We start from the raw sequence: 27,981 nt of genomic DNA, 5'->3' as shown, positions 1-27,981 counted from the left end.
AATTGAATCACTTGTTTATTGTTCAAGAAGTTTTTAGTTATTTTTATATCTTTTTTTTCCAAATAGTTCAAGAAAGACCACTACAAATGAGCAATATTTTGCACTGATATACAATTTAATAAATCAGAAACTGTATTTTACTTAATTTTTTTTTTTTTTTTTAACCAAAAATGCTTTACTCTGATTAGGGGGTACTTGACTCGGGGGGTACATCTCTGAAAAAAGGTTGAGAACCACTGCTCTAAGAGCCGTAGACGTTATTGTCACATATGCATGCACAGTAGATGGCAGTACTGTTCTGTTTGAGAGTGTCACAACATTGCTGTTTACGGCAGACGAACTGCTTTACGGTACAGCGCTGGGAGGACGTTAATGAAACTGCTGAACAATAAACCAGGAACTCTGCCCTCGATCATTCTACAGCAGAGGTAGGGAACCTATGGCTCTAGAGCCAGATGTGGCTCTTTTGATGACTGCATCTGGCTCTCAGATAAATCTGAGCTGACATTGCTTAACACGATAATTATGAATAATTTTGCTGGAATTCACAGTGCTAAAAATAAAGTTCAAAATATAAAACATTCTCATGCATTTAAATCCATCCATCTGTTTCCTACCGCACCTGTTCAAGAAGTCTCATTAATGGTAAGAAGTATTTAATGTCACGATGGGTTTGGGGTCACAGCTTGCTGCGGGGTCGTTCTCCCAGGAAGGCAGACGGACTACTCGGGACATGGCATTTAGGTAAAAACATGACTTCATTTAAACTAAAAAAAGGTACAAACAAAAATCGCTCACAGTGGAGGCACAACTTGGGCTAAGGAAGAAAGCTAACGCATAAACAGACTATGAACATAAATTTAAAAAAAACTTACTTGGCACGGCATGAAGCACGAAACTATGGCAAGGCATGAAACAAGTCAGCACAGGGCGACTGACTGGCAAAGACAAGCTTAAATACTGCCTCTGATTAGTGCTCGGGAAGCAGGTGAGCAAGCATTTCGTCCACCAGAGACAGGTGGACAAAATGAGTAACCAAGGAAACCAGACAAGGGAGTGGAAAAAAACAGGAACTTAAAGAGTCCACATGGCCGAACAAAAACATGATCAACAGACATGACATTTGATTTATTATTGGTTAGCTTCAGAATAACAATGTTATTAAAAAGAATAAGAGACTTATTATACTCTAAAAATGTTGGTCTTACTTAAAAATGCACGCATTTAGTTGTGTTCAGTGTTAAAAAATATGATATGGCTCTCACGGAAATACATTTTGAAATATTTGGCTTTCATGGCTCTCTCAGCCAAAAAGGTTCCCGCCCCCTGCTCTACAATTACGTCATTTAGCAGACACTGTTGATATTGTGGGAAAGCGGACGTGAAAACAGGCGGTCGACACGTCACTCGGGTCCGCATGGAGCTGAAGAGGGCGTGGCCTCCATCTCCGCCTGAATTTCGGGAGAAAATTTGTCCCTGGAGGTTTTCAGGAGAGGCGTTGAATTTCGGGAGTCTCCGGGAGGGTTGGCAAGTATGGTCCACGCATTTCTTCCAACGCAAAAAATGTGCCTTGGCTCAAAAAAGGTTGCCGCCATCTTGTGTCAGACTTGTTATTCTTCAAGGGGCCACATATCACTACTTTAGGGCCGCAATTTAGTCTGGAACCTGTTTGTTTTTTAGGATAGTCATCAGTAATATCCTTTTATTTGTCTGCACAAGTTCACACACAAATGTAAGAAAAAAAAACGTTATCATCTTTTGCAGACTCGCCAGCTTCCTGCCTGTTCCCCCGTGATGGCGCTAGGCGCGCCTCTGCTTATCTTCTGCAGCGTCTAGGTGAGAAAAGCCTCCTCTTCCTGCTCTTTAAAGTCCAACAGGCTGCTTACTGCTGAGAGCCGCTTCGCTTTCTACATGTGTTTGTTCTCATTGCGCGCACACACACACACACACACACACACACACACACACACACACACACACACACACACACACACACACACACACACACACACACACACACACACACACACACACACACACACACACACACACACACACACACACACACACACACACACACACACACACACACACACACACACACACACAGGTTATCATTTGGAATGGGGACCAAGTTTGTTGTTCGTGACTTGTGAGGACCACCCTTTCTACAGGTTGTGGAGGCATTAAAAAAATGGTGTAAAATGTCCACTGGCCAGTTAGCTCATACACGTCTTTAAATCTCTGGTTTGATGAAGTCATGTGCTGTTCATACTTACTGGGGACCCCGGGGGGAAAAGAGTTCATATGGTTCATGGGGACCGAATTGAAATCATTTTGCATAATTCGCACAAATTTGTATGTGACTACTGAGGACCATTAAAAAAAAAAAAATTCAAATTATATTGAATTACATTTTTCCCTTTAGAGGACCTGTTTTTTTGTCCCCATACCGCCAGAAGTCCCCTAAAGGTGACTGTGTAAACAGAGCCATGTCCCCATTAAGTAAGCATTGCCAGGACACACACACACACACACACACACACACACACACACACACATATTCTTGTATTTCTTACCTTCGTGGGACCTCTGAAAAATGCCTACCTTTTCAGGCCCACCCTTTTTAGATATATAAAGTTTTATATTTACAGCATTGAGAAAAATTTATAATATATACAGACTATGCAATTATAAAAAAGCTTGTTGTGAAAAATGAATTGGAATTTCACAAGAAACAGGTCACAATTTCACAAGAAAAACCTAGAATTTTGGCCTGTATTATAATAAAAGTTGTCATTTTACTCGACGCCAGTCAAAATTTTACAAGAAAAACTCAACATTCGTGCAATATTATGATAAAAGTTGGAATTTTACTCAATAACAGACGCAATTTTACAAGAAAAGCTTAAAATTTTGGCAAGTTTATGGAAAGAGTTGTCATTTTACGCAACAAAAGTCACAATATTATAAGAAAACATTAAAATGTTGACAATATTATAATAATCAGAATTTTGCTTAGCAAAATGATGACCAAAGTCATAATTTTACAAAAAAATGTCACTATTTTACAAGTGAAACAAAAAAAATGGCAATATTGTGATACAAGTCAAAACTTGTCACCATTTTTGCATTAAAAAGTAATAATTTTACGAGAAAATATTGCAATATTACAGAAACAAAGAATATGAGAAATTGTTCCCAACTTTATAATAAAAAAGTTGACACATTGTGAAAATATTATTTTTTGTTTGTAATTGTTTTTTAATCTTAATTATTTACTTCACTTTATTCCAGTATGTCCCTATATACATATTTATTTTATATTTTTAACACATTTTGGTCAAACGGGGCGCATTTCAATTTCTTACACACACTTGTTATTTCATATGTTGACCAGAGGGGGAGCACTTTTAAAAGCGACACACAGTCAATTTGAAAACTCCCTCTTTTTTGGGACCCCCCTCATTTTGATAGATGTCACCAGCAGGGGTGCAAATGAAACCATGATTTAAGTCATCACTTGTTCACACCTCCTCATGGAAGATTCTTTTCCTTCTTTGTGTCTCAAGAAGGCTAGAAACACAAGAAAACACACACACGCACGCACGCATGCACGCACGCACACACACACACACACACACACGCACACCACACACACACACACACACACACACACACACACACACACACACACACACACACACACACACACACACACGCATGCACGCACACACATTTTTGTATTTCTTACCGTCGTGGGACCTTACATGAAAAAGGTCACAATTTCACAAGAAAAACCTAGAATTTTGGCCTGTATTATAATAAAAGTTGTCATTTTACTCGACGCCAGTCAAAATTTTACAAGAAAAACTCAACATTGTTCTGCAATATTATGATAAAAGTTGGAATTTTACTCATTAACAGACGCAACTTTACAAGAAAAGCTTAAAATGTTGGCAAGTTTAGGAAAAGAGTTTTCATTTTACGCAACAAAAGTCACAATTTTATAAGAAAACTTTAAAATGTTGGCAATATTATAATAATAATCAGAATTTTGCTTGGCAAAATGATGACCAAAGTCATATTTTACTAAAAAATGTCACTATTTTACAACAACAAAAAATGGCAATATTGTGATACAAGTCAAAACTTTATACGAAAAATGTCAAAATATTTGCATTAAAAAGTAATAATTCTCCATAAAAAGTAATCATTTTACAAGAAAATATTGCAATATTACAGAAACAAAGAATATGAGAAATTGTTCCCAACTTTATAATAAAAAAAGTCGGCACATTGTGAAAATATATATATTTTTTTGTAATTGTTTTTTATCTTATTTACTTCAATTTATTCCAGTATGTCCCTATATACATATTTATTTTATATTTTTAACACATTTTGGTCAAAGGGGGCGCATTTCAATTTCTTACACACACTTGTTATTTCATACGTTGACCAGAGGGGGAGCACTTTTAAAAGCGACACACAGTCAATTTGAAAACTCCCTCTTTTTTGGGACCCCCCTCATTTTGATAGATGTCACCACAAATGAGACATTCTCTATTAGATGCAATGTTATTGGGACCATCACTTCACACCTCCTCATATGGAAGATACTTTTCCTTCTTCATTTCTCAAGAAGGGTAGAAATACAAGAAAACACACTCATGCACACGCACACACACACACACACACACACACACACACACACACTTTATCGCCTTCATGTCGTTGGCACATCGGGGAACCTTTCTGTGTATAAGTCTCCCGCCACGTCCACATCCTTGATTCCTGTTTTGCAAGATGTGCGGAGAAAGGGTCCAGTGTGTTCCTATCAGCTGATCAAATAAAAAGTATCCAGTGGTCACCGCCCGGCTCCTCACTGCGTGGTCCCTCGGCACGCGGCGGGGGGCCCGGGGAAAGCGTGGGGAGATGGCCTTGTCACACCCCGAGGTCTGCTTTGAGGAGTAGCATCAAATGGGTCTAAACTGCGTGTGTGTGTGTGTGTGTGTGTGTGCGCGTGTGATTTAGTAAGGAAAAGCCAGAAGAAAGTAAATATGTTGTTTTTTGTCGTAAAAGCTTGTGTCGGCCATCCAATTTGATGAAGGACCGAAAGATGAATGATTAGTCGTTCATTATCCAGAAGTTATTCCCAAAACAGAACAAACTAACAGCAGTGTATTGTCAGCGTTTTGTTGCTAGGCAGAATCCAATATATCAATCTATCAATCAATGTTTATTTATACAGCCCTAAATCACCAGTGTCTCAAAGGGCTGCACAAACCACAACGACATCCTCGGTAGAGCCCACATAAGGGCAAGGAAAAACTCACCCCAGTGGAACGTCGGTGACAGTGACAATGATGACTATGAGAAACCTTGGAGAGGACCACATATGTGGGCAACCAAAAGGCAGGGTACACCCTGGACAAGTCGTAACTTTATTATCAAAAGAGACATTTTGCTGCCTATTCCACTGAAGATAAACGTAACCGGCTTATATACTGTAAACGGCTTTTTTTGTTTTTTTATCTGGCAGGAAAAGCAATCTGTCCAACTTTTTTTCGGTAAGCATGCCCAGAAAAAGGCGGCAGAGGAGCCACATGTGGTAAGTTGTTTAAATGAAAAAATAGGTTCTTCTTTTGTTGCTTTTTCTTAGATTTTCTTACACGGCATTCTCACTGCTATTATAACCCCCAAAAAAAGGACCAAGCTCAACAAAATGTATTAAGAGAAAAATAATATAGCCATGAACTAGTAATGGTAAAGCCAGCGGTGTTTGGAGTGAGCCTATTTTATGATAGTAGCATCCATCCTCGTTAGTGGTATATAATACTTGTTATTACCGTATTTTCTAGGCCATAGGACGCACTGGACTATAAGGCGCACTGCCAATGAACAGTCTATTTTGGAGCTTGTTTCATATATAAGGCGCACCAGATTTAAAGGCCTACTGAAAGCCACTACTAGCCACCACGCAGTCTGATAGTTTATATATCAATGATGAAATATTAACATTGCAACACATGACAATACGGCCACTTTAGTTTACTAAATTGCAATTTTAAATTTTGCGCGGAAGTATCCTGTCGTCTCTTTTCATCACATAATTCCTCAGTATTATGGACATGTGTGTTGTTGAATCTTTTCCAATTTGTTCAATGAATAATGAAGACGTCAAAGAAGAAAGATGTAGGTGGAAAGCGCTGTATTGCGGCCGCCTTTAGCAACACAAACACAGCCGGTGTTTCCTTGTTTACATTCCCGAAAGATGACGCAACTATGGAACACAGCGGTCAAGCAAACATGGTTCCCTACCACATGTCAACCGGCAGGTTTCGGTGAGAAAATGGTGGTAATAAATCAGCTCTTACCGTAGACATGAGCGGAGAGCTTGTGTGGTTCCTCCTGCAGCTGCGGACTCTCTTGCCTCCTCCCGCCGGCCTGGCCCCAACGGCTGCCTTCGCCTCGTTGAGAGCCGTGGCTTCCCTCGGAGACACTGGCGATCACCACACCCCTCCAACTTTCAGGTTGTACAGGTACGACCATATAATCTGACTAAAACACAAGTAACACAACAAACAGATAAGGGATTTTCTAGAATTATCCTAGTAAATTTGTCTAATAACATCTGAATCGCTCTGCCATCTATTTTTTTTTCTAGTCCTTCACTCTCACTTTTCTCATCCACGAATCTTTCATCCTCGCTCAAATTAATGGGGAAATCGTCGCTTTCTTGGTCCGAATCGCTCTTGCTGCTGGTGGCCATGATTGTAAACAATGTTCTGTTACTTCCGGTACAGGCAAGGCTTTTTTATTAGCGAGCAAAAGTTGCAAACTTTATCGTGGATGTTCTCTACTAAATCCTTTCAGCAAAAATATGGTGAAATGATGAAGTATGACACATAGAATGGAGCTGCTATCCCCGTTTAAATAAGAACATCTCATTTCAGTAGGCCTTTAAGGAGTCAAAATATTATTATTTTTTTCCAAATGTAAAAGACTTCCTTGTGGTCTACATAGCACGTAATGGTGGTTCTTTGCTCAAAATGTTACATAGATGATGTTTTACAGACCGTCTTTCCAAAAGTCGCTTCAGGCTGTGGGCGGTCTTATTTACATGCCTGACCTTCTAGCTAACTGTTTTAATGACATTCAGACTTTACGTCAATCAATAACGGAGCAGCATCTCCTCATCCGTGGCTCACTAGAACAACAACAACACCCGAAATGTGTCCCGTGAAAAAAAAAAGTCCGACCAGAACTCTCTAATAACTAAAGTTCCTTGGGTGAATAATGTAAAGTCACTACACCGGTATGTTTTAGTGCTTTTATGGTGAGTTTACTGACAGATATAAGTAAGAACTTTACACTACTTTATGTTAGAAATGGCAACAGTGGATGATGAATGTCACATAACAAGAAGATAGAGAAAAAGAAGAAGCTTATCGACTACGGCATCGGCACAAACTACACATTTTCCGGACTTATGCAGATCCCAAATACAGATCAGCAGGTAACAGAAGGTAATACATGTTGCTTTTGAGTAATATTGGCATACAAAAGGACATATTGTCTTACCTTATACACACAGCATAATAATACTCCTAAGTTGAAGCACAGTACAATCCATCAAGCGGTGTGGCTTCATAGCTTACCAAAGTCCTACTAAATACATTTTGACAGATTTTTGAGTGCCTTGTGTAATGTCCTATATTTTCAATGGAACATATAAAATGCTGGTGTTGTTTACTTGAGTCTTATTGCAGTCTACACGTATCTCTTATGTGTTACTGCCATCGTGACGTTAAAGTGCATTCGACAGTGGAGGCTCCTCTATGGGGTCTTGGGGCCCCAGGAGGTTAAGCCCTTTACTACTGTTACCCCAGGTGGCCCTCGGCAAAGGCCTAGTACCTGACTGCCCCCTAGCCAGGGATACGGTGAAGACCTCAACGGGCGGAAGACGGTAGATTTAAGAACTACCACAACGGCTGCGAAGGCGGCAGAAGGCTGCAGCAGAAAAGGGTCCCCAGTCGTTTTGAACTCCATGCAACTGGAGCATGACCCGATTCTGTGAAGGATCGTGTGGTGACCGTCTGTGCACCAGTCTCCACATGGTAAACTACCATATTTCCTTCAATTGCCGCTGGGTATATAGTATGCGCCTGCTTAGAATTACTGCCGGGTAACACTCGTTTCGCAAAATAATTAGCACATGCTTAACATTACCGCCAGGTCAAAATCGTTTCGCAAAATATTTCTATTAGCGCATGTTTAGAATTTCCGCCGGGTCAAACTCGTCACGTCACGAGTGACACTTCACCTGTCATCATTTTCAAAATGGAGGCTGCTTTCAATCATTTGAAATCGCATAAAGGGAAGAAGATTAAGAGCTATTCAGTAGGATTTAAGGTCCAAGCTATTGAATATGCTAAAAAGAACAGTAAGCAGCTATGTTTTATTAATATACCGTAGCTGCGTGTGTCAAATATGAGTCATTAAATGACTCCCGCCTCCTGGTGGTAGAGGGCGCTAGTGATCCTTCTTGCGACTACTCGGCTGCAGAAGAAGTGACAGCAGCGAATGTTTATGTTTTCCTCTCGCTTGCACTTTTAACATGGAGGATTACATATCTAAAATAAAAAACGTTTTCTAAACTGGACTTTCAATCGAAGCAGGAGGTAATAAAGGAAAATCTCCATCGAGACTTTCTTAAACCGTTTGCTCACGCAGTTGTGGACAAAGGGGTGTACCTCACCCCATCCTTTCTTGGGAAGCTGCTTTTATAGCCAATCATGGCACCCACCTGTTCCCAATTAGCCTGCACACCTGTGGGGTGTTCCAAAAAGGTGTTTGATGAGCATACTTTAACTTTATCAGTATTTACTGCCACCTTTCCCAACTTCTTTGTCACGTGTTGCTGGCATCAAATTCTAAACTTAATGATTATTTGCAACAACAAAATAAGTTTATGAGTTTGAACATGAAATATGTTGTCTTTGTAGCATATTCAACTGAATATGGCTTGAAAAGGATTTGCAAATCATTGTATTCTGTTTATATTTACATCTAACACCATTTCCCAACTCATATGGAAACGGGGTTTGTATTATTTTACAGATAAGAGGGCAGGTGTGCCTAATGTATTGGCCCACAGGTCCATTAATGAAGGCCCTGTTTGTCTCCTCACCTCGCTTATCTGCGCTCTCTGTTCTCGTCCTGATGAAAGCGATCCGGCATCCTGTGCCAGCACGGAGTCGGGCCGCCTGATTAAAAATGCTAAAGTCCCCTGCCGGGTCTTTGATGCAGGACCCCGGGTGCACAAAAGCCAGCCAAGGTTAGCCAGGGCTTGTGTAATCCTTTATGCGGGGGCCCCGACACTGAGGGACCCCCAGCTGGGAGGCCTGACAGTCACAATCAATCATGTCAGGGACACGTCACTAAGGTCGACTGACTCGAAGGACGCACACTCTGCTTTAATTAGCAAAAGAAGCGGCGGCCAACAAAAAAGCAAAATAAACATGGAGAGATCAGCAACAAAGTTCAACTAGTGAGCATTTTTGAAAAATTAAATTTGACACTCGGCAATACATGACATTCGTGGTTCTCCTTACAGATTGTGGTTAGAAATGCTAGCATGCATGTAATACAAATATTTGGAAGGCTATATAACCGTAAACAAATGTTCAATAACTTACGGCCAATTAGTTTCTAGACGGCAAAGGCGATTGACTTGATGACAGCCATGTTTTTTTTCCCCCACGAATTTCGCTCAAATTGTACACATGTGCCTTTCGATATAAAAGATTGTATTTATATCATTTACATGTGAGTAATGCTGTATAATGGACTGTATTTATATTATTCACATGTGAATAATGCTGTATAATGGACTGTATTTATATTATTCACATGTGAATAATGCTGTATAATGGACTGTATTTATGTTATTCACATGTGAATAATGCTGTATAATGGACTGTATTTATATTATTTACATGTGAATAATGTTGTATAATAGACTGTATTTTTGTTGTTCACATGTGAATAATGCTTTAAAATAGACTGTATTTATGTTATTCACATGTGAATAATGCTGTATAATGGACTGTATTTATGTTATTCACATGTGAATAATGCTGTATAATGGACTGTATTTATATTATTCACATGTGAATAATGCTGTATAATGGACTGTATTTATGTTATTCACATGTGAATAATGCTGTATAATAGACTGTATTTATATTATTCACAGGTGAGTAATGCTGTGTAATAGACTGCATTTATATTATTCTAATGCTGTATAATAGACTATTTATATTATTCACATGTGAATAATGCCGTATAATAGACTGTATTTATATTATTCACATGTGAGTAATGCTGTATAATAGACTGTATTTATATTATTCACAGGTGAATAATGCTGTATAATAGACTGTATTTATATTATTCACATGTGAATAATGCTGTATAATAGACTATTTATATTATTCACATGTAAATAATGCCGTATAATGGACTGTATTTATATTATTCACATGTGAGTAATGCTGTATAATAAACTATTTATATTATTCTAATGCTGTATAATAGGCTATTTATATTATTTACATGTGAATAATGCTGTATAATACTGTATTTATATTATTCACATGTGAGTAATGCTATATAATAGACTATATTATTCTAATGCTGTATAATAGGCTATTTATATTATTTACATATGAATAATGCTGTATAATACTGTATTTATATTATTCACATGTGAATAATGCTATATAATAGACTGTATTTATATTATTCACAGGTGAATAATGCTGTATAATGGACTGTATTTATATTATCCATAGGTGAATAATGCTGTATATACTGTATTTATATTATTCACATGTGAGTAATGCTGTATAATAGACTATTTATATTATTCACATATGAATAATGCTGTATAATAGACTGTATTTATATTATTCGCATGTGAATAATGCTGTATAATAGACTGTATTTATATTATTCACATGTGAATAATGCTGTGTTATAGACTAAATTTATAATATTCACATGTGAATAATGCTGTATAATAGACTGTATTTATGTTATTCACATGTGAATAATGCTATATAATAGACTGTATTTATATTACTCACAGGTGAATAATGCTGTATAATAGACTGTATTTATATAATTCACAAGTGAATAATGCTGTATAATAGACTGTATTTATGTTATTCACATGTTAATGCTGTATAATAAACTGTATTTATGTTATTTACATGTGAATAGTGATGTATAATAGACTGTATTTATGTTATTCACATGTGAATAATGCTGTATATTAGGTTGTATTTATATTATTCACATGTGAATAACGCTGTATAATAGGTTGTATTTATGTTATTCACAGGTGAATAATGCTGTATAATACTGTATTTATGTTATTCACATGTGAGAAATGCTGTATAATAGACTGTATTTATGTTATTCACATGTTAATGCTGTATGATAAACTGTATTTATATTATTCCCATGTGAATAATGCTGTATAATAGACTGTATTTATGTTATTCACATGTTAATGCTGTATGATAAACTGTATTTATATTATTCCCATGTGAATAATGCTGTATAATAGACTGTATTTATATTATTCCCATGTGAATAATGCTGTATAAATGACAAAATAAAAATAAAATGTAAAAAAATGACAATGTGGGACACGCAAGCAACCATTTGGTGTTCCTCTCGCTAATTCCCACATTGAAGAAGTGATGATCCCGTCTCGCCCCACCCTTTGGTGCCAAATGCGGAACTTTACGGATCACTAATTTCAACTTCTGACCGCGAGATGGCGGGTAGCAGAAATGGCGGATTAGGGAGACAAGTGGACCATGTCTGTCTCGGCCAGTGGAATCCCCCCGAGGGAAGGCATCAAGCGTTATACGGCCTGTAATGTTCTCTTAGTGGTACGCCACAAACAAAATGTCAAGAATGCAGCACAAAGTATGACTCAGTTTAGGCCACTTATTTTAGTACCAATCAAATTTGGAGTAGTTAAATGCTTGACATCCTAACGCCATTATTACACAGAACAATGAAACATTTTGTTCTCTTTCGGACTATTCCCAGTCAATAGACTGCAGGGTCTTTAGCTCCAACCATTAGGTACCGTGACCACATGGCAGAGCGCCATTTTGGTACCTTTTAAGACAAATCCTAACCAACGTCTACAACTTGGGCCTGCCACGGAACGGGGTGGGTCAAGACCGGCTTTGAAGACAGCGACAGGTGCGTCGATGGCCCAGGTGGGCCTTGTTATCGAATCACTTGTCGCCTTTATTAGCAGCGGCTGTGAGGAAATGAGTCATTGGAGTTGGGGGTGCTGCTGAGAGACACGGATGCAGAAAATACTCTGTGCTGAAAAGCAAAAGACTTTGCTTCGTTAAGTAAAATAAAATAGTGTTGTATCCTGAATTCCTGGCAGGCTGTGGTGGTCTCAAGAATCTACTCGAGGACAACCTCTACAGCAGGGGTCAGCAACCTTCTTGAAAGCAAGAGCTACTTCTTGGGTACTGATTCATGCCAAGGGCTACCAGTTTGATACACACTTCAATAAATTGCCAGAAATAGCCAATTTGCTCAATTTACCTTTAATAAATAAATCTATATATGTATAAAAAAAAAGGTTATTTCTGTCTGTCATTCCGTCGCACATTTTTTTTCCTTTTACAGAAGGGTTTTTTGTAGAGAATAAATGATGTTAAAAAACACTTAATTGAACGGTTTAAAAAAGGAGAAAACACGAAAAAAAATTAAAATTAAGTTTTGAAACATAGTTTATCTTCAATTTCGACTCTTTAAAATTCAAGAGAAAAACTAGCTAATTCGAATCTTTTTGAAAAAAAAAATTAAAAAAATTATGGAACATCATTAGTAATTTTTCCTGATGAAGATTAATTTTAGATTTTTGATGACATGTTTTAAATAGGTTAAAATCCAATCTGCACTTTGTTAGAATATATAACAAATTGGACCAAACTATATTTCTAACAAAGACAAATCATTATTTCTTCTAGATTTTCCAGAACAAAATTTTTTAAATAAATTCAGAAGACTTTGAAATAAGACTTAAATTTGATTCTACAAATTTTCTAAATTTGCCAGAATCATTTTTTTGAATTTTAATCATAAGTTTGAAGAAATATTTCATAAATATTCCTCGTCAAAAAAACAGAAGCTAAAATGCAGAATTAAATTAAAATGTATTTATTATTCTTTACAATAAAAAATAAATTTAGTTGAACATTGATTAAAATTGTCAGGAAAGAAGAGGAAGGAATTTAAAAGGTAAAAAGGTATATGTGTTTAAAAATCCTAAAATCATTTTTAAGGTTGTATTTTTTCTCTAAAATTGTCTTTCTGAAAGTTATAAAAAGCAAAGTAAAAAAATAAATGAATTTATCTAAACAAGTGAAGACCAAGTGTTTAAAATATTTTCAAATTCTATTTGAGTTTTGTCTCTCTTAGAATTAAAAATGTCCAGCAAAGCGAGACCAGCTTGCTAGTAAATAAATACAATTTAAAAAATAGAGGCAGCTCACTGGTAAGTGCTGCTATTTGAGCTATTTTTAGAACAGGCCAGCGGGCGACTCATCTGGTCCTTACGGGCGACCTGGTGCCCGCGGGCACCGTGTTGGTGACCCCTGCTCTACAGGTAGTCATCCACAAGCTTCTGCTGGAATTTTTGACCACTCCTCTTGACAAAATTGGTGCAGTTCGGCTAAATTTGTTGGTTTTCTGACATAGACTTGTTTCTTCAGCATTGTCCACACGTTTAAGTCAGGACTTTGGGAAGGCCATTCTAAAACCTTCATTCTAGTCCGATTTAGCCATTCCTGTACCACTTTTGACGTGTGTTTGGGATCATTGAGATATGCCTTCAATGACAATATCTAATTTGTGAAGATTTGATTTGGATTTTTACTAAGGATCCCCATTATCTGGTTGCCACGACAACCCACAAGTCTTCCTGGGGTCCACAAACTCAATACTATTACAAGAAAAAGCATATAATTATAACTACACAATACAGAAACAAGTAAAAACATCAATAAGCAAACGAGAATTTGAGTGTGATGTAAGGATACCATCATGAAAAGCACATTTGATAAAATAAATGTTATTATGGTCTTACCTTTACTTATAAATGAAGTCCATGTGCAGCTCCTTCTGATCAAAAGCATGGATAACTTGTTTATAGAAGTCTTCCTTATCTTTCTTCAGTTTTAAAAGTCTTGATGGAGATCTTCCTTTATTACCTCCTGCTTCAATTGAAAGTCCAGTTTAGAAAACTGTTTTATTTTAGATATGTAATCCTCCATGTTAAAAGTACAAGCGAGAGGAAAAAATAAACTCTTGCTGCTTGTTGTCACTTCTTCTGCAGCCGAGTAGTCGCAAGAAGGATCACTAGCGCCCTCTACCACCAGGAGGCGGGAGTCATTTAAGGACTCATATTTGACACACGCAGCTACGGTATATTAATAAAACATAGCTGCTTACTGTTCTTTTTAGCATATTTAATAGCTTGGACCTTAAATCCTACTGAATAGCTCTTAATCTTCTTCCCTTTATGCGATTTCAAATGATTGAAATCAGCCTCCTCCATTTTGAAAACGATGACAGGTGAAGTGTCACTCGTGACGTGACGAGTTTGGCCCGGGGGAAATTCTAAGCAAATGCTAATTATTTGGCGAAACGAGTTTGACCTGGCGGAAATTCTAGGAATGCGCTATTAAAAATAATATTTTGCGAAACGAGTTTGACCCGGCAGTAAATCTAGGCAGGTGCATACTATATACCCGGCGGCAATTCAAGGAAATACAGTATACAAAGTATTTCATTGGTTGGAATCTGCTGTTTTGCCTGCCATACTAGTTACTCTGGTAATGTAAGTCACAGCAGCTCAGACGAGGTACCAAGCAGTGTGGGTGTGGAGTGTTTCCACAGAGTCTTTCTAGAGCGGCCAGCCTGAAATGCGAGTTTTTTTTTTCTTTTCGTTTTTTCGCGTTTATATTTTGCTGTGTTGTTACATTTTTGTTGCATTTCTCTTGATTGTAAAATATGTTGATGGAGAAGGGGTGTGGCGTTCATACGTTGTTAATATTCAGTGTTTTATCCTTCATAGTTAATATTGTAAATCCCACACTACATTCCGGGTGTTTCATTCAGTAAAAAAAAGCTTGAAATTCCATTTTTTTTAAAAGCGGTCCATCATAACGTTTTTAGCATTCAATCAGACATTATTGCGGGGTTTTGTATTAGTGTTCCTAAAAATCAGATATACCGGCCCCCAAGCACATTTTTTTTTTTAAATTTGGCCCCCAAGTCAAAATAATTGGTGTAGAAGTTTTCTAGCCAATGTTTCTTCCTCCTGTTGGAGCGTTTTGTGTTTATTATAAGTTTTAATAGAATATACGGCACCAAGTATAGTTAGGGACCGAATGTCCCTTTGGGAAACAGGACCCTATTGTATTTCTAAGGTTTTATTATTATTAAACTGCCGCCTCTTTGAGCTGTAATTTGACCCCCTTATCGTGCTTCAAAACTCACCAAATTTTACACACACATCAGGACTGGTGAAAATTGTCATCTACTAAAAAAACCAAACCCCAAAAGTCAAATTGCGCTCTATCACCCCCTAAGAAAAACCACAGACAAAACTGCTTGTAACTTCTGTTAGACATGAAACAAAAACCTCTATGTAGGTTTGACTTAGACCTACATTTCATACTTCAGCAAAAATCAACAGAAAGTTGGCAAAATCCCCTTCAAAACAAAAGTTTCCCCCAAAAATGTCATTTTTGCCTCTTTGGGCTGTAATTTGACCCCCTTAAAATGCTTCAAAATTCACCAAACTGAACACACACATCAGGACTGGCGAAAATTGCCATCTAATAAAAGAACAAACCCCAAAACTCAAAATTGCGCTCTTGCGCCCCCTAGGAATAAAACACTGACAAAACTGCTCTTGGGAAGAAAACACAGACAAAACTGCTTGTAACTTCCGGTAAGAATGTCATAGAGACATGAAACAAAAACCTCTATGTAGATCTCACTTAAACATACATTTAATTCATTGACATACTTCAGCAAAAATCAATAGGAAGTTTGCAATCCCCCCTTCAAAACAAAAGTTTTGTAAAAACCCGTCATATTTTTTCAAACATTATCTCCTCTGAGCGCGTTTGTTGTGTCGGCTTCAAACTAGCACAGGAAAGAGATTGAACCCTTCTGATTAAAAGTTTCGGAAAGAGTTTTTCCAACTGCTCCGGTTTTGAATTGACGAGCCTTCAAAGAACTGCTACGCTGCTGCTGCTGCCGTCTCAAGATGGCCGCTTAAAAGCAGGAAGCACCAGCGTGACCACACGATGCAGAGAAGGTAGGTACTGTGCGGGTAAAGATATGTTGAATGGGTAGAAGCAGGAAACACCAGCAAAAGTCGGTCCCGTCCGTCGCTGCTTGCAGCTTTAATTAGGGTCCTTGGCCCACAGGAGTCCTTTGCCATGGGCCAAGGACCCTATTGAAACTGCTGTGTTTTATTATTATTCCGCACCTACGCGCTGTAATTTGACCCCCTTAACATGCTTCAAAACTCACCAAATTTGACACACACGTCGGTATAGCAAACCTTCCCAACATATTAAGCAACCAATCCCCCAAAATGAAAATTGCGCTCTAGCGCCCCCTAGGAAGAAATTACAGACAAAACTGCATGTAACTTCTGTTAGGAATGTCATAGCGACATGAAACAAAAACTCCCATGTAGGTCTGACTTAGACCCAATTTTCATACACTCACTTCTTTCAGCAAAAATCTACAGGAAGTTGGCAAAAACCCCTTCAAAATAACATTTTTGCAAAAAATGCAATTTTTGCCTCTTTACGCTGTAATTTGACCCCTTTAAAATGCTTCAAAAGTCACCAAACTTGGCGCACACATAAGGACTGGCGAATATTGCAATCTAATGAAAAAAAAAAAAACCAAAATCAAAAAATGCGCTCTAGCGCAATTTTTTAATAAAACACAGAAAAAACTGCTCCTAGGAAGAAAACACAAACAAAATTGCTTGTAACTTCCAGTAAGAATGCCGCAAAGACATGAAACAAAAAATTCTATGTAGGTCTCACTTGGACCTACATTTTAATAATTGACAGCCTGCAAAAAAAATCAACAGGAAGTTGGCAATTACCCCTTCAAAATAAAAGTTTTGTGAAAACCCGTTTCCTTTGTTCAAACGAAAACTACTACGAGTGCGTTTGTTTTTTCGGCTTCAAACTTGCACAGGAGAGTTTGGACCCTTCTGATTAAAAGTATAGATCAGAGTTTTGATTACTGCTCCGGTTTTGATTTTACGTGCCTTCAAAGAACACCCGCGCAAATGTTCCTAAAAAAATGTCATTTTTGCCTCTTTCATCTGTAATTTGACCCCTTTAAAATGCTTCAAAACTCACCAAACTTGACACACACATCAGGACTGGCAACAATTACGAGCTAATAAAAAAACAAAAAACCCCAAAACTCAAAATTGTGCTCTAGCGCCCCCTAGGAATACAACACAGACATACTGCTCTTAGGAAGAAAACAGACAAAACTGCTTGTAACTTCCGGTAGAAATCTCAAAGAGACATGAAACAAAAAACACTATGTAGGTCTCATTTAGACCTACATTTTAATAATTAACATACTTTAGCAAAAATCAACAGGAAGTTTGATATTTTCACTTCAATACAACAACTGCATTACTTTCACAATGCATTAGATTCTCAAAATAGTGGCACCAAGGCGTCTTCTAACGCTTATCCGGCCGTGGGTCTCGGGGGCAGCAGCCAAAGGCGACCCGACCAACGCTGCTTGCAGCTTTAATTTTGCTTGTTATACAACAATAAAAAGGTGACATAATCATTGCATTAAAATAAGTTTGAGCTGTCTCCAGTGTTAAGGAATTCCTGATACATTATGTTGTATTTAAGACTCTGTCACATCTGTTTGATATGTTTTTGAAAGCCAAGTGTTGGGTCTAAAAAAAAAGTTGTAGAAATAGATAGATGGATAGATAGTACTTTATTGATTCCTTCAGGAGAGTTCCTTCAGGAAAATAAAAATAAAAAATGATTGGAAGCGCATGACATCATGTTCTTTACAAGTGTATGTAAACTTTTGACCACGACTGTATGTTTTCGTCGGTGCTCCAAAGGCATGTGCCGTCATAATCACTGCTCCCTCTTAAAAGAGCATCTGCATGTCTGAAGATGCTGTCTATGCCCCGACAATGAACCCTCGCTTCTTTTTTAAAATACATTTTCCCTCTTTTCCCCTTCCAAAAATATGAGATCAACACAGCATTTTTATACACATCACAGAGCATGTTTTTTTTGTTTTTTTTAAAACCAGGATTTGCCTAATTGTAGCGTGCAGAATGTGTGGGAGCTCCTTGATTGACGATGTTTTCCTCTCGCTGTTTATTCACGTATTTTGCTACAATCTGCCGCTCGTCCTCGTTGGCAGAGGACAGACGGAGCTCCGGATAAACATCAACTTGTTTATTTGCGAGGACACGTCCCACTTCATATTTTAGAAGGGTTGCGTATTGTCTGCACAGAGGTCTTGAAGGGCTGCTCCTCAACCAACAACATCTGACATTTGAAGTCTGGCTTGGGGAAGGACTAAGATGGCGGTTGTTTTGAAGTTTGTTTGACATTATGTTGACAAGCTTGCTTAATCTCCGGATGGAAAAGTTTGGTGTGTGTGTGTGTGTGTGTGTGTGTGTGTGTGTGTGTGTGTGCGTACCCCGATGGTTTATTGCAGGGGTCACCAACGTGTAGTTATTATTATATGCTTTTTCTTGTAATTGTATTGAGTTTGTGGACCCCAGGAAGACTTGTGGGTTGTCGTGGCAACCAGATAATGGGGATCCTTAGTAAAAATCAAAAAATCTAAATCAAATCTTCACAAATTAGATATTGTCATTGAAGGCCTATCTCAAAGACCCCCAGACACTTGTTAAAAGTGGTACAGGACTGGCTAAATCAGGCTAGAATGAAGGTTTTAGAATGGCCTTCCTTAAATCCTGACTTAAACGTGTGGACAATGCGGAAGAAACAAGTCTTTGTCAGAAAACCAACAAATTTACCCGAACTGCACCAATTTTGTCAAGAGGAGTGGTCAAAAACTCAAGCAGAAGCTCGCCGGAAGCTTGTGGATGACTACCTGTAGTGCAGGGGTCACCAACCCGCGGGCACCAGGTCGCCCGTAAGGACCAGATGAGTCGCCCGCTGGCCTGTTCTAAAAATAGCTCAAATAGCAGCACTTACCAGTGAGCTGCCTCTATTTTTTAAATTGTATTTATTTACTAGCAAGCTGGTCTCGCTTTGCTGGACATTTTTAATTCTAAGAGAGACAAAACTCAAATAGAATTTGAAAATCCCCAAAAAATATTTTAAAGACTTGGTTTTCACTTGTTTAAATAAATTCATTTATTTTTTTTACTTTGCTTCTTATAATTTTCAAAAAGACAATTTTAGACAAAAAAATACAACCCTAAAAATGATTTTAGGATTTTTAAACACATATACCTTTTTACCTTTTAAATTCTTTCCTCTTCTTTCCTGACAATTTAAATCAATGTTCAAGTACATTTGTTTGTTTTATTGTAAAGAATAATAAATACATTTTAATTTAATTCTGCATTTTAGCTTCTGTTTTTTCGACAAAGAATGTTTTTGAAATATTTCTTCAAACTTATAATTAAAATTCAAAAAAATTATTCTGGCAAATCTAGAAAATCTGTAGAATCAAATTTGAATCTTATTTCAAAGTCTTTTGAATTTCTTTTAAAATTTTTGTTCTGGAAAATCTAGAAGAAATAATGATTTGTCTTTGTTAGAAATATAGCTTGGTCCAATTTGTTATATATTCTGCAGATTGGATTTTAACCTATTTAAAACATGTTATCAAAATTCTAAAAATAATCTTAATCAGGAAAAATTACTAATGATGTTCCATAAATTATTTTTTTATTTTTTTCAAAAAGATTCGAATTAGCTAGTTTTTCTCTTCCTTTTTTCGGTTGAATTTTGAATTTTAAAGAGTCGAAATTGAAGAGAAACTATGTTTCAAAATTTAATTTTCATTTTTTTTGTGTTTTCTCTTCTTTTAAAACCATTCAATTAAGTGTTTTATTCATCATTTATTCTCTACAAAAAACCTTCCGTAGAAGGAAAAAAAATGTACGACGGAATGACAGACAGAAATACCCTTTTTTAAAATATTTATTTGTTTCTATATATATTTATTGTGAGAAATCATTAAGATGATCAGTGTTTCCACAAAGATAAATATCATTAATGATTAATAATAACATAGCGTTAAAGGTAAATTGAGCAAATTGGCTATTTCTGGCAATTTATTGAAGTGTGTATCAAACTGGTAGCCCTTGGCAGGCTTTAATGGTAGCATTTATGATAATACTGGTTCATGGGGGTGTTGTTGAGTTTATTATTGAAATTCTGTGGTGTTGGGCTAAGGGGCAGAGTTACTTTTTTGTTTTAAACAACAAACTTTACAATCCCCCTTGTGGAACAACACCTGAGCACACTTTATTTTCCAGCTGTCATGCTCTGCTTTTATTTTCTGTATTCTTAGCTTCCCCGGCCCTGAGCGCTTGGCACAAAGCTGGATAAGTGTGTGTGTGTGTGTGTGTGTGTGTGTGTGCGTGTGTGTGTGTGTGTGTGTGTTCTTGTATTTCTAGCCTTCTTGAGACACGAAGAAGGCTACAAATTGTGACTTTTGTTGAGTAAAAATCCAACTTGTATCATAATATTGCCAATATTTTAAGTTTAACTTGTAAAATTGTAACTGTTATTGAGTAAAATTCCAACTTTTATCATAATATTGCACAAATGTTCAGTTTTACTTGTAAAATTTTGACTTGCGTTGAGTAAAATTACGACTTCTATCATAGTTCTAGAGGTAGGCATTTTCCGGAGGTCTCAAGAAGGTAACAAATACAAAAATGTCTGTGTGTGTGTGTGTGTGTGTGTGTGTGTGTGTGTGTGTGTGTGCTTGTATTTCCAGCCTTCTTGAGACACGAAGAAGGAAAAGTATCTTCCATATGAGGAGGTGTGAAGCAATGATGACATAAATAATAAGAGTGCTCCCCCTCTGGTCAGCATATGAAATAACAAGTGTGTGTAAGAAATTGAAATGTGCCCCCTTTGGCCAAAATGTATTTAAAAAAAAATAAAGTATATAGAGACATACTGTTATAACTTGAAGAAAATAATGAAGATTAAAAAACAAATAACCAACTAAAAACAATTCAAAAAAATAAAATAACTTTTTGTCACAATGTGTCGACTTTTTTCTTATATAATTGGCAACAATTTCGCATTTTCTTTCTGTTTCTGTAAAATAGCAATATTTTCTCGTAAAATTATGAATTTTCATGTGAAATTATTACTTTTTAATGCAAAATGTTGACATTGGTCATGTAAAATTCTGACTTGTATCACAATACCACCCATTTTTTGGTTGTTCTTGTATAGTAGTGCCATTTTTTGGAGTAAAATTATGACTTTTGTCATAGTTTTGCCAAGTCAGATTCTGATATTGCCAAAATGTTTAAGTTTTCTTAGGAAATTGTGACTTTTGTCGAGTAAAAATCCAACTTGTATCATAATATTGCCAATATTTTAAGTTTAACTTGTAAAATTGTAACTGTTATTGAGTAAAATTCCAACTTTTATCATAATATTGCACAAATGATCAGTTTTACTTGTAAAATTTTGACTTGCGTTGAGTAAAATTACGACTTCTATCATAGTTCTAGAGGTAGGCATTTTCCGGAGGTCTCAAGAAGGTAATAAATACAAAAATGTCTCTGTGTGTGTGTGTGTGTGTGTGTGTGTGTGTGTGTGTGTGTGTGTGTGTGTGTGTGTGTGTGTGTGTGTGTGTGTGTGTCAGAGAGAGCAGGTGCTTGCTGGAATGAAGGTGATTACTTTCTGATAAGTTTGGCATGAAACAACCTGTTACTTCCTGCCTACTGTCTTCTTGCTCACCTTTCCCGGTCGCACACGTCAAAGAGAAGGCAGGAATGCAGCGAAAGGGAAACAAACGGGGGAATGTCGTTCTCCCTGCAGCTATTTGGCAGGCTTAGATTACTAACCGTGCACACACACACGCACACGCACACGCACACACGCGCGCGCGCGCACGCACGCACGCACGCACACACACACACACACACACACACACACACACACACACACACACACACACACACACACACACACACACACACACACACACACGCACACGCACACACACACACTTACATAGAGAAGCGGGAGGAACTGCTTTCATGCACAGATCTGCAAGTTAAACTCAGTCATTAGACATGTTTCTGACTTTCTGATGTTGCCGCTATTTTTTTCCTTCCCCTTCTGAAATAATGAGAATGCAAAATAAATCTCCATGTATCCAAAATGGATACATGGATGATACAGCAGAGGATTGGGAGAATGTCACGTGGTCAGATGAAACCAAAATAGAACTTTTTGGTATAAACTCATCTGGTGGTGTTTGGAGGAAGAAGAATACTGAGTTGCATCCCAAGAACACCATACCTACTGTGAAGCATGGGGGTGGAAACATCATGCTTTGGGGCTGTTTTTCTGCTAAGGGGACAGGAAGATTGATCCGTGTTAAGGAAAGAATGAATGGGGCCATGTATCCTGAGATTTGGAGCCAAAACCTCCTTCCATCAGTGAGAGCTTTGAATGCTTGACCAAATACTTATTTTCCACCATCATTTACAAATAAATTCTTTAAAATTCCTACAATGTGAATTCCTGTTTTTTATTTGTTCACATTCTGTCTCTCACAGTTGAAGTGTACCTGTGATGAAAATGACAGACCTCTGTCATCATTTGAAGTGGGAGAACTTGCACTGGAATAGAACAAAGAAAATGCTCATGAGGATTTTTTTTAAACCGATGCCATCAATAAAGTTCTTTGGATCCATTTTTGGTCCTGCTTTTGTCCTAAAACATGTACCTGAAAGGTCCAGCACGGTAAAAGTGTGTGGTTTGGCTTTGACAATGGGTCTTTACTGTGGTAAGCTTCACATTTATGATCTATGTCACATGACTGTGGACAGGGGAGAAAAGAAGCATCCCTGAAAACAATCATGCCACCTGGCAAACGTGCCCCCTTATGTCCCGCTATGCAAAAAAAAAAAAAAAAAAAGGTTCTACAAAACTTCCTGGGCCTCCTGGGAAAGTTCCGGGAGGTGGAGACAGACTGTTTGTTGTCCGCACAGCAGGCACCTTGCATTCCTGGCATAGCACTCTCCAAAAAGCTGCAAACTATCTGCGCTGTGAAGTCTGTGGAGATCATCTATGTCTTTTGAGACAAACAGGAAAAGGAGTGGGGGTATACGACCCCAGGGGGGTGCTGGCGATGTTTGTTTGAGATTCTTTACATTTTTGAGAGCGGTGGTGCTAACATGGGGGCTATACTCCCCCGTGTTTATGGTACTTTAAGGCAGGAATGGTCGCAAACTCCTACTGGACAGTTTTCTGAATCAGAATCAGAAATACTGATTCTGGAGAGGGGTCCAGAGTGAGGCCAAGGAAGAAAAAAAAAGTCATAGCCATACTTGCCAATCTTGGGAGATTTGGGGGGTGGGGTTAAGGTGGTAGGAGTATATTTACAGCTAGAATTCACTGAAATTCAAGTACTTCTTATATATATATATATATATATATATATATATATATATATATATATATAATATGTGTATATGTATGCATGTGTGTATATATGTGTATATATATATATGTATATGTATATGTAAATATATGTATATGTATATATATATATATATATATATATATATATATATATATATATATATATATATATCTCCATCCATCCATTTTCTACCGCTTATTCCCTTATATATATATATATATATATATATATATATATATATATATATATATATATATGTATTAGGGGTAGGCAAATTAATGCGTTAATTACGCGTTAACTCATCAATCTATTAACGCCGACAATTATTTTATCGCACATTTGCGTATGTTGTTTACATGCTTTTATTTTGTTAACGCCTTTTCTTAACAAGATGGCATCGCCCGGCGTGGAGGGGCTCTTGGTAAAGATGGAACATTTGTCAAAAATAGCGGACAATTCTGCAAATGTCCTGGCTGGCTTACAGCGTGGTCACTCCGGGATCACTTACGACCGCCAGACAATTCTGGATGTGGATAGATCGGGCCGTTTTGGACTGAATGAGGCGTGCTTGCTAGAGCGGCTAGCTAGCATGGGAATACTTTGCCGGCTACATCCAGCGGCCTGTGAAGCAGCGGAGTATATGTGTTGTCTGTCTATTTATGAATAATGCAGACCAGGAGTGTTGGCTGACTTCTTAACGTTTGCTTTCAGAGCGTGCATATCACAACATACAAGATGCCGTCATGGCGACACAACCTATACATGCTCCTCACTCCTGTTGCATGCTGGGTAGGGTAGTTCTTTTTTCCCTGGCTCATAACATCACAATATAGTACCATGTATATGATGCCTTCAGTTTATCAAAGCACCAAGCAAACCATCGGAAAATTCCCATCATATCAATTCCTAGATATGGTCATAATTATTTTAAGTGCACTACGCAGAATAAACACAACATTATTAATATTGCTACTACGGATAATTTGATCAAAAATTCCCTAAAACAGCCCACTACCTATAATATAGGTTTTTTAAACATAATAAAAAAAATGTTTCTGCTGTTACCTCAGAAATTGCCTGTTCAGATGTTATGATTGTGGCTCAGAGATTTGTATGTAGATTATATTTATTTTCCATAACAAACAGGATAACTTAAATACCCTGGCAGTGGCAATAAGCTTAAATGTTTGTATTTACATTTTTGGAGTTGATTTTCATCAAATATGCTATTTAACTGCTACTGTTTAACAAGGACTGATTTAAATTGTGTTTGCACAACAAATGTTTTGGCGCTTTTGTTCATGTGGGAGAATATTCCAATAAAGGTGCACTACATACTACTTTTGAAGTCATTATTGGGCTTTGCGTATACAATGCAGTTAATCGCGATTAATCGGAGAAATAGTGCGATTAACTTCGATTGAAATTTTTAATCGTTGCCCAGCCCTAATATATATATATATGTGTGTGTGTGTGTGTGTATATATCCATCTATCCATCCATCAATTTTCTACCGCTTATTCCCTTTTGGGGTGGCGGGGGGTGCTGGTGCCTATCTCAGCTACAATTGGGCGAAAGGCGGCGTACACCCTGGACAAGTCGCCAACACAGATAGACAGACAACATTCACACTCACATTCACACACTAGGGACCATTTAGTGTTGCCAATCAACCTATCCCCAGGTGCATGTCTTTGGAGGTGGGAGGGGCCTATCCCCAGGTGCATGTCTTTGGAGGTGGGAGGGGCCTATCCCCAGGTGCATGTCTTTGGAGGTGGGAGGAAGCCGGAGTACCCGGAGGGAACCCACGCAGTCACGGGGAGAACATGCAAACTCCACACAGAAAGATCCCGAGCCCGGGATTGAACCCTGACTACTCAGGACCTCCGTATTGTGAGGCAGACGCACTAACCCCTCTGCCACCGTGAAGCCCGTGTGTATATGTGTGTGTGTATATATATATATATATATATATATATATATATATATAAAATAATGGATTAGATTTATATCGCACTTTTCTATTGTTAGATACTCAAAGCGCTGACAGAGAAGTGGGAACCCATCATTCATTCACACGATGGTGGTGGTAAGCTACATCTGTAGCCACAGCTGCCCTGGGGTAGACTGACAGAAGCGTGGCTGCCAGTTTGCACCTACGGCCCCTCCGACCACCACCTATCATTCATTCATCATTCATTCACCGGTGTGAGCGGCACCGGGGGCAAAGGGTGAAGTGTCCTGCCCAAGGACACAACGGCAGCGACTTTGATGTCAACAGGTGGGAAGCGAACCTGCAATCCTCAGGTTTCTGGCACGGCCGCTCTACCCACTACGCCATGCCGCCCGTATATATATATATAATGTGTATGTACAAACCCTGTTTCCATATAAATAAATGATAAATGGGTTGTACTTGTATAGCGCTTTTCTACCTTCAAGGTACTCAAAGCGCTTTGACACTACTTCCACATTCACACACACATTCACACACTGATGGAGGGAGCTGCCATGCAAGGCGCCAACCAGCACCCATCAGGAGCAAGGGTGAAGTGTCTTGCTCAGGACACAACGGACGTGACGAGGTTGGTACTAGGTGGGAATTGAACCAGGGACCCTCGGGTTGCGCACGGCCACCCTCCCACTGCGCCACGCCGTCCTTATGAGTTAGGAAATTGTGTTAGATGTAAATATAAACAGAATACAATGATTTGCAAATCCTTTTCAAGCCATATTCAGTTGAATATGCTACAAAGACAACATATTTCATGTTCAAACTCAAACTTTTTTTTTTTTTTTTGCAAATAATAATTAACTTAGAATTTCATGGCTGCAACATGTGACACAGAATTTGGGAAAGGTGGAAATAAATACTGATAAAGTTGAGGAATGCTCATCAAACACTTATTGGGAACATCCCACAGGTGTGCAGGCTAATTGGGAACAGGTGGGTGCCATGATTGGCTATAAAAGCAGCTTCCATGAAATGCTAAGTAATTCACAAACAAGGATGGGGTGAGGGTCACCACTTTGTAAGCAAATAGTCAAACAGTTTTAGAACAACATTTCTCAACGAGCTATTGGAAGGAATTTAGGGATTTTACCATCTACGGTCCGTAAAATCATCAAAAGGTTCAGAGAATCTGGAGAAATCACTGCACGTAAGCGATGATATTACGGATCTTTGATCCCTCAGGCCGTACTGCATCAAAAACCGACATCAGTGTATAAAGGATATCACCACATGGGCTCAGGAACACTTCATAAAACCACTGTCAGTAACTACAGTTGGTCGCTACATCTGTAAGTGCAAGTTAAAACTCTACTATGCAAAGCGAAAGCCATTTATCAACAACACCAAGGAACACTGCCGGCTTTGCTGGGCCCAAGATCATCTAAGATGGACTGATGCAAAGTGGAAAAGTGTTCTGTGGTCTGACGAGTCCATATTTCAAATTATATTTGGAAACTGTGGACGTGGTGTCCTCCGGAACAAAGAGGAAAATAACCATCCGGATTGTTATAGGCGCAAAGTGTAAAAGCCAGCATGTGTGATGGTATGGGGGTGTATTAGTGCCCAAGGCATGGGTAACTTACACATGTGTGATGGTATGGGGGTGTATTAGTGCCCAAGGCATGGGTAACTTACACATGTGTGATGGTATGGGGGTGTATTAGTGAACAAGACATGACTAACTTACACATGTGTGATGGTATGGGGGTGTATTAGTGCCCAAGGCATGGGTAACTTACACATGTGTGATGGTATGGGGGTGTATTAGTGAACAAGACATGACTAACTTACACATGTGTGATGGTATGGGGGTGTATTAGTGAACAAGACATGGGTAACTTACACATGTGTGATGGTATGGGGGTGTATTAGTGAACAAGACATGGGTAACTTACACATGTGTGATGGTATGGGGGTGTATTAGTGCCCAAGGCATGGGTAACTTACACATCTGTGATGGTATGGGGGTGTATTAGTGAACAAGACATGGGTAACTTACACATGTGTGATGGTATGGGGGTGTATTAGTGCCCAAGGCATGGGTAACTTACACATGTGTGATGGTATGGGGGTGTATTAGTGAACAAGGCATGGGTAACTTACACATGTGTGATGGTATGGGGGTGTATTAGTGCCCAAGGCATGGGTAA

The 27,981-nt window shown here is 38.2% G+C and overlaps 1 long non-coding RNA gene across 1 annotated transcript in view; it reads right to left on the bottom strand.

Moving 5' to 3' along the window:
- Positions 1-1,652: 1,652 nt before the first annotated feature.
- The window catches only part of LOC133541494 (uncharacterized), a 69,467-nt gene continuing 43,138 nt past the window's right edge, over positions 1,653-27,981 (bottom strand). The window contains exons 4-5 of the long non-coding RNA XR_009803899.1: positions 6,381-6,564; positions 1,653-1,907 (exon numbers count right to left, since the gene is read on the bottom strand). This is a non-coding gene — a long non-coding RNA (uncharacterized LOC133541494). The remainder of the gene's footprint in view (positions 1,908-6,380; positions 6,565-27,981) is intronic.

Source organism: Nerophis ophidion, linkage group LG23 (assembly GCF_033978795.1).
Source record: "Nerophis ophidion isolate RoL-2023_Sa linkage group LG23, RoL_Noph_v1.0, whole genome shotgun sequence".
NCBI lineage: Eukaryota > Metazoa > Chordata > Actinopteri > Syngnathiformes > Syngnathidae > Nerophis > Nerophis ophidion.
The sequence above is the reverse complement of the archived record's forward strand: the minus strand, read 5'-3'. Positions and strand labels throughout refer to the sequence as shown.